General features: G+C 38.5%; 1 long non-coding RNA gene across 1 annotated transcript in view; it reads left to right on the top strand.

Annotated features, from left to right (window-relative positions):
* Positions 1 to 246: 246 nt before the first annotated feature.
* Positions 247 to 14,573, top strand: part of LOC103883780 — a 31,874-nt gene continuing 17,547 nt past the window's right edge. The window contains exon 1 of the long non-coding RNA XR_002521606.2: positions 247 to 8,402. This is a non-coding gene — a long non-coding RNA (uncharacterized LOC103883780). The remainder of the gene's footprint in view (positions 8,403 to 14,573) is intronic.

The raw sequence follows: 14,573 nt of genomic DNA, 5'->3' as shown, positions 1-14,573 counted from the left end.
TCCAACACCTTGACCTTAGACTTTCAGCTTCCAGAACTATAAGAATATAAATTTCTGTGGTTTACACCACTCAGGCTAAAATGTTGTGATAGTAGCCCTAACCAACTAATAAAAGGAAATGGCTGCCGGGTGCAGTGACTCATACCTGTAATCCCAGCATTTTGGGAGACCGAGGCGGGTGGCTCACTTGAGGCTAGAAGTTCGAAACCAGCCTGGCCAACATGGTGAAACTCCATCTCTACTAAAAACACAAAAATTAGCCAGGCATGGTGGCACACACCTGTAATCCCAGCTACTCAGGAGGCTGAAGCAGGAGAATCTCTTGAACCCTGCAGGCAGAGTTTGCATGAGTGGAGACACCGCTACTGCATTCCACCCTGGGTGACAGAGCAAGACCCTGTCTCAAAAAGTGAAAATAAAAAAAGAAATGACTGTCACATTACTGAATGAAATAAGATGTTTCCACAAAAACCAGTAAATTCTTTCAGCTGGACCAGGTTTCACAGACATCAAAGATTTCAAAATTAAGAGGAAGAGAGAGGCTTAGGAGCAAGGAATACAAATATGGTACATCTAAGAAATATGTCAAGAAAAGACCTTTGGGTGGCCATTGATACATCTAGTTGTTTGAATCAAATAGACATGAAGCTGCATTTGTCAGTTTGGCAGGAAATAGATGGCATACACAAATTACGTAACTGAAGGAAATGTAATAAAGAGGCAGTCTACAGAAGCATATCAGAGGTAAGGTACCAATTAGGAATGATGAGGTACTCAGGAATTAGAAAACACAGGAAAACTTTGCCACCCCTAGGCCTCAAGGACAAAGGGACAGCACTGTGCGAAAGGATCCTGGTGAGGTCTGGAGCCGGGGAAGAAAAACCTTTAGACAGGAGCTAAGACCAGCTGAGTAAGGCAGCCACTGCCAGGATTGTGACAAGGTTGAGGAAGGGAGTGTCAAAATAGGGATAAATACTGCAATCTCTCTCCATCTCAAATCTTGCCCTCCAGTTTCCTACCTCTGTCTCCCACTTGCCCAACCAACACAAAGCCAGAGTATAAGGAATTCTGGATAATGCAGTCCATAGAGGTCAGCTCCTGGGACACAGAATAAGGCAGAAAAGGGAAGATAGTTAATGGGGCAACAGAGAATAACCAACACAGAAACTTATTCAATATTTTTAAAAGACATACTGGCGAAAGAGAAGCAAGCCTGGACTGACAAAGTGACTGTATGAGACTTAAAATGGTCCTGGGGTGCCCAGTCTTCTGTAGGTCAAATGTAGGAAAGCTGCTCATCTCTCTTGAGTTGAAGATTTGGAGCCTAATCAAGCAATATTTCCCATCACCTGGGGAGCATCCCTTCTGCCTGGCATGTTCTTTTGGTTTCTATGGATCAGTGATGCCTGTGTATCTCCCTTTCCTTCCCTTTCTGAATGGGAGTATTTATGAAGTTATCGTGCTCTTGCTTTTGCCATTGCATATCAGATGTATAGGGGACAGGTAATTGTCTTATAGTTCATAGATCTCTGGGTCATAAGGAACCACACTGGACCTGCCTGGTGCTGTGACTGAATGGCACTTTAGCGTGTTCTGCCTCTGGGAGGCAGTAAATGTACATATCATGAAGGAAGAAAAGAAAACTTCATGTTTGTTAGCCAGACAGATGTCCGGTGGTAGTCATTAGTGCTGTTCTGCATTTCCCCACCCAGCCAAATTTTCCTGGTAACATGACTTGATCTGGCAAATAAAATGTGAGCAGAGGTGAGATGGGTGTAATTCACTGCACACTCTCTTTCTCTTTCCTTTTGGCACAGCCACACACAAGTTCAGGATGGTAGCTCCTCCATCTGATTGGGTCACTGAGGGCCCACAATATGTGGAGGTAACGAATATACGTATTAGCAAGAAACAAACTTCAACTGTTTACGTCACTGAGAGGTTTGGGGGTTACATGTTGCCACCATGCTATCCCAGCCAATCCTGAGTGGTACAAGTAGACAGTGAATTAATTAGCACCTGTAGTTTAGGCTATGTAGTAGTCACTGCTGGGGTGGAAACGATCACTTTAGAATCCTGAATATCAATATCTTTATTGTCATTCTTTAGGGCTAGCTATGTTAATTGTGAAACAAGTGCAATTTGATTACCATCTCCATCCTCCTCATGCTCAATAAAAATCTTCCCTGTTCTATTCCTCCTTGGGTATAATGTGAATTGATCTGAATCATAATGGCTAATAATAAGTGTGTGTTTCTCTTTTCACCGGTACTCAGAGAAATCTTCCAACGTGGCAGCACATTTCTCAGCATCAAGTATACTATAGTGAACAAGACAGATGTAGCCCCCACTCTCATAAAGCCCCTTCTAGCAGGAGGAACAGACAATGATGTGAGTGACTCAGCCACATTAGTCGGAGGCTGAAGGAGTCTTCTCTGAAGAGCTAACAGTAAAAGTAAAATCTGAACAACAAAGGATCAGCCATGTGAAGACAGGGAGAAAGAAAATCTAGGGAGGGAAAACAACTCGTGCAGAGTGCCCTACCACAGGAATGAGCTTGGCACATTTGAAGAACAGTCCATAGTCCACAATAGAGTATGGTGGGCAAGTAATAGAAGCCTTTTGAAGAATAGGCAGGTCCAGATCATAGAAGGCTTTATAAGTTAGGGTAAGGAATTTGGGATTTATTCTAAATGGGAAAACACTAGAGGATTTTGAGCACCAGAGGGATGTGATTTCATTAAGTTGTAAAAAACTCACCCTAACTGAAGTGTGGAGAATGAATTAAGAGGGGGCAAGTATGGGAGGAAATGGACCCAGGAGAAATGCACTGCCGCAGCCCAGGTAAGAGGTCGGGATGATGGAGAGAAGAGGACAGGTTTGGGATGTTTTAGGGTGGGTTTGACACATCTTAATGATACATTGCATGAAAAGATGAGGGAATCAAGAATAACTCTTAAGATTTTGGCTTCAGCTACTGGGTGGAGATTGGTGCCATTTAACTAAGCTGGGCTAAATGTCAACTAAGGTGTTTTGATAGCATTTGCATTTAATTGTGGCCTTTAATGTCTTTAGCAGGAACATGAATATTTAGGAGATTGCAGAAATAGTAGGGGAAATACTTTTGAAATGCTGGGGGGAGAATGCTTCCTTCCTTTAAAGAAAAAAAAAAGAAAGAAAAACGGATTTTCTGAATTTGGCAATGAAAGCTGGACCTCCTCAATGGCATGAGGTGATATGACCTTTTCCTGCTAGATTCACCCCTCCACTTGGCAAAATCTTCTCTTTGACCCAAAGAGCAAGAAGGAAGGGGAAATCCTGATTTTCCTTTAATACTTGATCCAAATATGACTCTTCCTTTGGTATCTTTGAGCATGTCTTTGGCACAGCATAAACATTTAAATATGAAACAGATGTAAGACATACCATGAAACTCAACTTTTTAGTTTACCAAGACATAACTTTCCCTCAACTTTCTGTCCACTACAGATCTCTTTTAAATTCCTTATCCTTCTTCAGGAAGTGGAGATAGTGGGGTGTTGGGAGTCACTGTTATCTTAGCACATCCACTATCCAAACACTCAGTCCAAGACCTCTCCTTTCATCTAGCCTGGTGTTCAGATTCTCCCTCTTTCTCTTACACAAGGCCTCCCCTTTCTTGGATGAATGATGCTGGGGATAACCCCTTCCCTATTCAAAGGACTGTGGTATCTGCCTCTTTAAGTTCAAAAGAATCACATACAAGCAATACACATGCATGTGCTGGGGCAGGAAGGGGTGGGATCCTTTCCTTCCTTTAGCCTTTTGGCATCTCAAATTAGTCTATGGGAAAGGCCTTCTCTTCACAGACACCTAATGATTAAGAAGTCAGACTCGGGGAGGAGACGACCAGTTTTCAAATCTTAGCCCTGTTGCTTACTAGATGAGTGAACTTAAGCATTTATTTAACCTCTCTGAGCCTCAGTTCTTCATATGAAGATCTGGGATAATAGTACTAATCTCACAAGGTTGTTGTGAGGATTAAATGAGATGATATATGTAAAATGCTTACCCCAATGTCTAGTTGTTAGTAAATTCTCAATATACATTAGCTATTATTATTATTACAGAAATATCATCATCATTATCGTCATCATGATTATCATCATCCCGTTCTTATTGAAATTAAGATGTACAATCATGGTTACAAATTTTTCACAGACTTAACCCAGAAATAGAGTGCTTTGGTGCAATTTCTGGGGTGTGTGCATAGAGGATCATAAATAATAACTTACTTTCTGTATTTCCTCTATGAATCTATAAATATATTCCTTTCTTGTATACTAAAAATAAAAATTAAATTCATGGCTTCTAAGGCAATGCATTTTAAATGTTTTAGATGTCCACTTGATATTAACTCTGTTAATATAAAATTTCCCAAATACTCAGCTAATCCTATGCCTTCCAGCTTTATTATAACTAAGAGTTGCCTCTTTCATAGTTGCCACCATGTAATATCAAATGAGCACTCTTCTGTTATAAGTTCACTATAGAGTAGTTGTTTGCAGATTGCTCTTAATAACAGTGCAGTTTTGTTCTGAACCTATGATTCATGAACAAGTTTGAAAACAAAAAGGCAGAAGATGAACTATAAATCCTAATGCTGGGAGAGAGAAACAGGCTATTCAGGCAGATAGATCTCAGATATCTCAGAATTGTGATCTTCTGGGTCCTCATTATTATTCTCAGCAGCAGGAAGAATTGAAAATAGTTGCATTTCTACAATGGATAAAGAGGTAGCTTATACAAGATCTTTCTGTTTGGGTCAAAAATAGAAATATAAATAAAAGCAATGAAACCGTCAAATAGTAAAGATATTCTTGAACCAAAAGAGCCACTTCAGAGCTCAGCTGTACTTGCAATAAGGCCCATTGATGGACCCAGTCATTCTAAAATATCCCTTCATTTTATTCATTTTTCTCTTTAAAGGACAAAAAACAAAACAAGACAAAACCACAAAAGAGACAAGACACGTTATATAATCTACACACTGGAAGCCTAACCATTTTTATTTCTTATTGCAGTTTGAATTGGAAAGGAACACAAAGTCCTAGAACATGGTAATTCATCTCCTGTTTCTTTGTCTGTGACTACAAGTAGGAGATAGTTCAGAGCCATGCCAATCAGAAAACACAACAAAGCTGTATTAGCTTCTTATTTGTTTACTGACAGATCACAGGCCACTTCCCTGGAATCTCAGACATCCTGTTAGGTCTTAGAGGCTCCATCCAGGCATACCTAGAGAACTTCAGAAAAGAAAGGGCGTCTGAAAAGGGCTCCTCTTTTTGTTCTGTGAACATAACATAGTTGAGTTGAGTTTTTAAAATACTCTCCACCCTTGTTTGTTTCTTAATGCGATACCAAGATGTAATTTGTATGGAAGCCAAAACTAGAGACATGCTGAATATGTGAATACTGAGGAAGTGGTTTCCTTAGCAATAACAGGCATGTGAAAGTCAAAACTTCCTTTCCTTCTCATGTGACCTTTTTCAAAGCAATTCAGATAGAGGACAATGGAATTGAATTCCAAGCACCCACAGTGTTCATGAATTGCTAAGCAATGATTCACCAAGTACCCAAATTACTCTAGACTGCTTGAGCATTTTATTAGTGAAATTGCTTTGTATTTAAAATTTCCTTCCTCACTTTGTACATCAGTTTTCCTCATTCTTACAGGCCACTTTTCAACCACTTTAAGACAACAGACATAAATGGAGCAGTACCAAGTAGTGATTAGTATAAGGATTTCAGAATACCAGAGTGTCAGAGTAAAACATTTCCTACAATATTCATAACTATTTCCTTCCTTTGGAAACATTAGCTACTAGATGCATATAGAAAAAGTTTGTTCTATAGCTAAAGTTTGTTATTTCCTCAAAATAAATAATATAGCCTAATTTCGGGGAATTCATTCAGTTGTATTTTAGAAACACTGAAGTTTTCTTTCGTTCTGATTACGGATGTATTTTGATCCACTCATCCTGGAAAAAAAAAAAAAGTGCTACATTTGGCTTACAAATTGCACATTTGGCTTAGTCCTCAAAGGTGGTAATTTATTTAACAATATATTAGCAAGCTGGGACCTTCAAGTGGTATCTTTTTTTGCCTTTGATTAAATTGTAGCGTTTTGAGGAACACAGACAAGACAGTCTTATGAACTCTATTTCTCTTTATAGTCTGTGAATTGTGAATTTCAAAATGACTAACATTACTTAACTTCTTTCAAAAATCTGTTAAGTGATTCTGCAGTGAGTATTGCCAGACAGACCTAGCACCCAGGTAGCTGTAGGTCTGTGATCCTGATCCACTGTGCCCCTGATATTGGTGTTTCACAGGGCTGTAATTGTGGCTGTCATACTGGGTTATTATAAGCATTCATAAAGTGTGTAAAGCAAATGGACTAAGTAGAAAGGCACCATAGCAACCCAGGTGAGAGGTCATGATGATGGAGACAAGAAGGCAGATCTGGGATGTTTTAAGGTGGATTTGATGCATCTTAATTATAAATTACATGAATGGATGGAGGGAATCAAGGATAACTCTAAGATTTTGACTTCAGCAACTGGATGGAGATTGGTGCCATTTAACTAAGCTGGGCTGGACGCAAGAAGGTGCTTTGATAATATTTGCATTTAATTGTGATTTTTAATGCCTTAACTCAGGGCCGCGAGTACTGGGGAATTGCAGAACTAGTAGGGGAAATATATTGGAAGAGTGAATATTGCATAGTAGCTGCTCGATAAACATTAGTTCTCCTTTCCCGTATCTGTCTCTTTGTTGTGACATTGACTTTGTTGTGACAGTCAGTTTACCCTAACCTGCTCCTAGTTTAATGGCTCTTCTGGACTCAGAAGTAGTCCAACATAGAGCCTTCATATTCAAGTGGCCTCAATCATTATCTTCCTTGATAGTAAATAAGAGGTGAGTCTTAATAAAAGTGTAAGGATCTCCAGTGAATTCACTATCTAAACACTTTCTATAGGGCTTGTGAGATTGTTTAACAAAGACAGTCTGAGTGGCCCAGGAAAGCAGGGTAATTTCCCACACCTTCAGACAAAGACAGTGGAGATACAAAGTTTGCAATGTTCTCATTTGGCCCCCACACACTACACTCTGGCAGTGAGAGAGGTCAGGCTTTCAGGAGGTTATTTCTGAACCTAGACATGCATCCCACAGTGTGTGTGCATTGCTTACCCTCAGTGAAAAGTGCTTCTCATTTTTAGTGCCATAAATCCTATGATCATCCCCTCCCTTTTCTAACCAAAGCTGGTTCTGGAAAGCAGACACTACCCCACAGTGTTGATTTGACTAGTTCTGCTGCCACTGTAGCCAAAGTCACTAAGAAAGTACTTGATTGTCTTTAGGAGAAGAACAGCTAGGGTAAGCCAGTGGAAAAATGTTACAGAGTGACAAGTAAGTGCTTGCTAAAACATTTTTGGTGCTCATTTCAGGTTGACTTAGCAGGTCAGAGAAATGTGAATCCAGAAGTTAGGAGTGAACTTGACTAAGTCACTTTGTCTCTCCAGCCATTGAAAGCTTGGGTTAAATCATAGGCTTTAGAGCTAGGTTCCATGGAGCTTTGGAGTTCTGTTATGCCTGTCACGGGATAGGGACCATTGATAAAAGAGACTCTTAGCAGATGAGAATCTGGACATTTGGGCTCAGAGAAGCTTTGATTTTACCAGTTTTTATACACTGATTTAATTTGTTTAAAAATATCCATGAGCAAAAAGGAAAAAATAATTAAAGGTATAGGCTAGATGGTTTCTAATTTCTTTTGAACCCGGACATTCTAAAATTGTTACAAGTACAGGTATATACATTATAACTCATATAAGAACCAGTTAACAAATATAAAACAACAATAACATGAACCACAAGCACTGTTTCATAACCAAAGATTATTCTCCTAATCTTAGCCAGAGTCTTCTAAATGTCTATCTTTGTCCAGAGAGTATTGAGAAAGGTATCATAGATAATTCAGAGTAAATCTGTGGCAACTAGGAGAAGAAATGTTTAAAAAGAGAGAGAGAGCAAGCATGAGGTTAAGAAGCTTGTAAATCAGGAGGTTCTCCCTCTAGCTCAGGGAGAAAAAGTTCCTAATACCAGCAATGCATATTGGCCGAACTCATTTTTACCTATTTTGCTAATTTTTTTTTTTTTTGACCTTTAAAAATGTCATAGGCACTGTTGGGTGTTCAAAGTGAAGGTCTTAAAAGGAAATAATACTTTGTCCACATCATTGGGCAACATTAGGAAGAATCAGAGCCACAAAGGGATGAAGGCAATCCTCTTTGTAGCCGTGTAGAGGTTCTATCAGTAACAGCTGGAGCCAATCTCTCTGTGCAGCATATTTTTAAGAGGTGAGTTGTTTGATACCTGTTCCCCATTATCCAGCATCTTCAGAAAAGGCTGAAGCAGCCTTGCAGTTTTTCTGGCACGGTTTTACCCTTATTAAAAAGGCTATTGTTGAACTGTTCAAATTGGGATGCTTTGATTGTTAGCACGTTCAGTACTCTGTGATTACCGTAATTACAGACCTGTGAAGGTCAAACTGACAAAACTGAATATAAACTGGAACTGAATATAAACTGGGACAACTCACTACATTAGTTCTTTTTGCACTCTTTGGTTCTTGTTGTTGTTTTTCCTTGTTGTTGTTGTTGTTGTTGTTGTAAGAGTTGCCAAGTGCTAAATCTGTAATAGAAAATAAAAATGAAAGTCATCGATTTTGCAGTTTTGCTTTGACTACGTAGAATCAATATTCAAGGAACTAAAAGGAATGCTCCATTGTACTTTCAGGTCCAGGTATACTTTTGGGTCATCACCTTCCTCCATAGTCATGGTCTTGAGTTCATGTGATATATCCAGCTATTTTTTTAAAGTGTGTCATGAGTCCTCAACGTTTTGCAGGCTTTTTCCTTATTTTTCTCTTTGCAGGAATGTAACACTAAATACAAAATACATGTTTTGTTTGTATATGTATAGAGGAATATGTAGCAGAAATAGTTCTCCTGTAAGGGGAACCCACACAATTATATAAAAATAAATGAAATGGTCTCCCTATAATTGCATGGCCAAAGACCAGAATAAAATTACTTCTAAGGTACACTGAATACAAACTAGTCTTTATTTTCCTTTGTCCTTATTGATGGCTTCAAACAATAGTTTTAAGTAATAATTAAGTAAAAATAGAGGCTATTATCTTGTATGCCATGTGGAGGCATGAAGAAAGGTAGAAAACAAAATAAATATAAATTCTTTCTACACAACAGAGAATGCTATTTGCATAGTGCCAGGAAAAAGTTTGGGGTCAGGACAAAAGCTATGTCTAAATGAAACCAAAATAGAAAAGCCAGATGGAAATTAATCAATTCACAAAATCCAGATGTTTCATCTACTGAGATCCAGCCATCTGAATTTTGGCTGCCTGAAATTTTCATGTTTCATCCAGATGTTTGCTTTCAGGTAGACACAATCATAATGTCCCATGTTTAATTTCATTATAATTTACCATATTGTTCAAAATGTTAAGTGTTTTCTGGCTAATGACAAGAATAAGGATAAAAAACACTATTTTTCATGTTTTAGTAGAAATGGCATTGTTAAAGGATGATTGTTTAAAGGATACAATAATTACTTTTATAAAAATATAAAATGAACATGTGTCACGAACTTTATTTCACTCATCAATAAGGAAAATGTTACAACTGGTTCAAAGAAGAAGCCCAAGGAGATATATATATATATATATATATATATATATGTATGTATATATATATATGTGTGTGTATGTATATATACATATATATACATATTCATACAAATATATATGCAGTAAGGAACTTTGAAGTGAAATAACAAACAGATGCAAAGGAGGTCTGTTCATAGTGCAATAGACGATTGCATTTTAGCAGATATAATTCATTTTTATTTCTATGGACAAGAGTCATATGCATTTTTACCAGTTTTCTACAACTTTCTGAGTTGTAAAGTAGTCCAAAGACAGTGGAAGGTAGAGATAACCCAGAAGAATTCACTAAATAGAACACTTGCTAAATCTTTTTTATTCCTATTTCAAAGTCTTCAAGGTTTTTTCATTAAATATTTTGTTTACTAAACTAAAATTATTTATGTATACAAACGTTTTTGTATTTCCATGGTACTTTCAGTTAGCATCACATAATTTACCACTTGCTTGGACACTCCTAATTCTATTCTTGATTCCTGCACATATCTTGCCTCACACACTATGTTGCAATTTCTCATTTTAAAATTGCCTCCTATTCACTCCATTGGTGAGGAAAGGATTTCTCTACAGTGTTATGGGAATGGCCAAACATGTAATACTTCACACTGGACAAGTGAGATCAACAGCAGTGTGTTAATCACATATACTCACCGGCCACAGGAGAGGGACACTATGCCACACAGGGTCACATGGAGCCTGCTCTCAAGAGCAAAGTGAATGACAAGGACTGTGGGAGGCAGGCTTTGTAGTATCAAGAGGATGAGGTGCCCACCAGCTCCCATGAGAGTATATGTGTGATTTGTTTGAACAGTTCCACAACTGGAACCCACTAGTCAGAAATAAGCAGGAAATGCATCTAGACTATTTGATAAGGAGGGTTGTTTGACTAGGGGGACAATATCTACAGGAACAAGAGTGGGGAGGAAAACCGCTTAGACCATTTGACATCCCACCAATTTTACCAGAGGTCAAGGCAGCACATAATATTGAGACTCAATTTTAGGCCTTGCACCACACTTCCTGAGAGCAGCAACTAAACTTATTCATTGAATTGATGATTTGTTGAGCTCCTACGATGTGCCAGGTACTGTTATAGGCTCTGGGCATGCAGCAGTGGGAACAAATGTTAAAAGATCTTTGTCCTACATTCTAGGGAGAGTCAATAAATGAAAGAGAAAAAAATACTTAGTATGATAGATAGTGACAAGTGTAATGAAGAAATTTGAAGCAGGGCATGAAGAAAGAAGTGCAGAATAATGGGGGTGGGGTGCTATGTTGAAATTTTAAATACCGGGCAGGGGAGTCTTTACTAAGATGACATTTGAGGTAGGACCCAAAGAGGTAAGACATGAAGATATCAGGGGAAATAGCTTGGAGATGGAGAGACTAGCATCATAGCATTCCACAGCAGAAGAATGTTCTCATGTTCAATGAAAGCAAGGGATTCAGTATGGCCAAAATGCCCTAAACTAGGGGAAAAGCAGAAAGAAACGGGGTCACATTGAGATACAGGGGTTAGAGCGAAAATTGTCCAGGGCCCCCTAGATTTGATTTTTACTGAAAGATATGGGAACCCAGAAAAGGGATGTGGATAAAATAATGGCCTGTTATTTGACCATCTTTTCTCTTTCAACTCTCAAAGAGCCTAGCAAAGTACTGAGCATATAAAGGCTGCTCAATATATTGTGACTGGCTAATTGTAAAGGGAGCAACCCCTTTCTTCACTGCTTTCCACAACTTTTTACCTTAATCACAATTAGATGCAGGTTTATTTCTACCTAAAACTATACTTACTACAGAGATATGGACACTAAGAAAATTTAGTTTATACATAGTCGAGGTGTGAGACAAAACCCATTTCTTTAATGATGAGACATGGGTCTCTCATTAAAATATCACAGGTATAATAGAAACTAGCACACTGGCATACAGTGAAGGAGATAGCCCATACAAATTCTAGAATTTTCTACAGACCTCTACCATAGGACAAGGGACATTTGAAATTTAATATATTAGACACATTTCACCTAGCTTTTATTCTTCATAATTTTTTTAATTTTTAATTTTAATTTGTGTAAGTACATAGTAGGTGTATACATTTATGGGGTACATGACATGTTCTGATACAGACATGCAATGCATAATAATTTTCACATCCTTCATAAATTTTATTTACATAGTGGAAATACGTTTCAAGCTGTGGCGCATTTATAAATTTATACTGGGATAGCATCTTAAAATGTTTCCCTTCTATGAATAAGTTCACATGGAAAAACAGTACCTGTTACAAATTCTGAAATCAGCAACTTGACTCTATATTGTGCTGTTTGACAGACAGGACTCATAATTTAGTACAGTCATGGCTTTCTTGAGTAAATATAGATCTATCACTGACATAATTAGCCAATCTTCATTTTCTCCCACCTTGGTCATAGATTTGATTTTTTATCATTAGCATTTAGAGAGAGTAGCATGTATAATACAATAAAGAGTTGGATATAGGACGGAAAAATTGGAGGAATTCCTTCACCTGCCGCAGGAATGTGTCATTCTGAACCCTAAAGCTGATTCTATTTGGTTTTAACAAGGTATCATCTCCAAATCCTATCATGTTATATTATGTTAGAAGCGTTAAGTTACAATGGGAGAGTCCCAGTAAGAGGAAAAAGTTGAAGGTTGTCCGATAAAATTAGGCAAGGGTTCACATGCATGCTTTGTCACCCACTTCACTGCAGACACATCTGAAAATGCACCCCCAACACCCCTAACATTGTCTACCTGGAAAGCACCACTTATTAACAGGACTCAAACATGAACTACTCGATAAAGATCTTTCTTCCTCTGTTCCTCTCTTCCTCCCTCCCAGAACTGACAATGCATTCATTGTACCCTATATATAATTTCCCTACTGATATTATGTACCTATAAGTCTGTTTCTCCTATTGGACTGGAAGCAATTTAAAGATAGTGACCACACTTTTATTATCTTTTTATCCTGAACTCCCAGCACAATGCCTGGCACATATAGGATTGAAGAAATATTGTTAATTATTTAATTTTATCACACTCACTAGATCCAGCATGATAACATGAGAGAAAGAAAGTCTAGCTCAGCTCCATAATTTGAGAAAGGTCATTCTTTTTTCTTAGAGGCAGCACCATTGCATTACAGAGTCACCACTAGTGGCAGTAGAGTTTGGTGTATAAGAAGAAATGGGCTGGGCACGGTGGTTCTTGCCTGTAATTCCAGCACTTTGGGAGGCTGAGTCGGGCAGATCACTTGAGGTCAGGAGTTCAAGACCAGCCTGACATACATGGCAAAACCCTGTCACTACTAAAAATACAAAATTTAGCCAGGCGTGGTAGTACGCTCCTATAATCGCAGCTATTCAGGAGGCGGGGGCAGGATAATCACTTGGACCTTGGAGGCAGAGGTTGCAGTGAACTGAGATCACGCCACTGCACTCCAGCCTGGGAGACAGAGTGAGACTCCGTCTCAAAAAAAAAAAAAAAAAAAAAGAAATGGGATCACTAGCCTCTAAATAATTCTGTTTCAGCATTATGTTACAAGTTTTTTTATTTAATTAAGGTATTTTCATCTTCTCTTCAGCAGTAGCATCACTTATAAACCCATTACATATAAGAGGTGGTGTCCTTGAAACAGAATCTAAAGATTTCCCAGCTCTCTGAGGCTCTAAAGGTTGAGCTAAAATTTGTCTTTACTACGGAGTCTTGCTTTGTGTGAGAGAAACCATTCTGTAGCGCCTTTTTAAGTCATGCACACGTAATGAATTTACTTAGTCCTTAAGAAAGTTCTGACTGGTGAAACATTCAAATGCCATACTTTTGAATGGAATTTATACATTCTGTGTTCTGGTTTTGTTTTGTTTTTCAAGCAATGGTTGCCTTCTTGGAGGATAGAACAACACTTCTAGGACAATTATAATATCCAATAATGTTTCTTCTTATAGGCCAGGATATAGGGGTTTGGGGCTCTATGTTCTAGGAGGAGAGGACCTAAGAAAGAAACTATGGACCATGGTTGGGCACCACACTCCGGCAGCTGTCAGTGACAAGAAGGAGAGACCAAAGGAGTCCTTTGAAAAATAATATAGACTCTGACTGTGATACGTTAAACTGTTTTTCCCAACTCAGAAACAGAAAGCCAAATACTGCATTTTCTAACTTCTAAGTTGGAGCTAAATACTGTGTACACATGGACATAGAGTGTGGAATATTAGGCATGGGAGACTAGGAAGGGTGGGGAGGGTGAAAGGGGGGTGGGCGATGAGAAATTACTTAATGGATACAATGTACACTATTCTGGTGGTGGATACGCTAAAAGTCCCGAGTTCACCACTACACAATATATTAAGATAACAAAATAGCACTTGCACCCCTTAAATTTGTACAAACTTTTAAAAGTGGTGTTCCCTTCTGTATTATAAATCTCCTATCATATCTTGCAAGTCTTCATTTACTTTGTCAAACATGATATCTTTGTGTTTGGGAAATAAAGGGATAGTGGCTGCAGCTTAGAAAAGAGTAATGAGATAGAAAATAGTAATTGGTGGGTGTGGCCTTAGAGTGGTGGTCCCTAGTAGCAAGTGACAAGTGGAAGCTAGAGAAGCTTTATGCAGCATTTAGACACTCACTAGGGATGCCCAGAAATGTTGGGGAACAGCCCTAGAATTCCTACAGTCAGGCAGGTTGGGAACTCAGCTGGCTGTTACTATCAAAAGAAAGGGGAGCCTTGGAAACCAGAGAAACGAGAAGCACTTGG

This window comes from Papio anubis, chromosome 6 (genome assembly GCF_008728515.1).
Source record: "Papio anubis isolate 15944 chromosome 6, Panubis1.0, whole genome shotgun sequence".
NCBI lineage: Eukaryota > Metazoa > Chordata > Mammalia > Primates > Cercopithecidae > Papio > Papio anubis.
The sequence above is the reverse complement of the archived record's forward strand: the minus strand, read 5'-3'. Positions and strand labels throughout refer to the sequence as shown.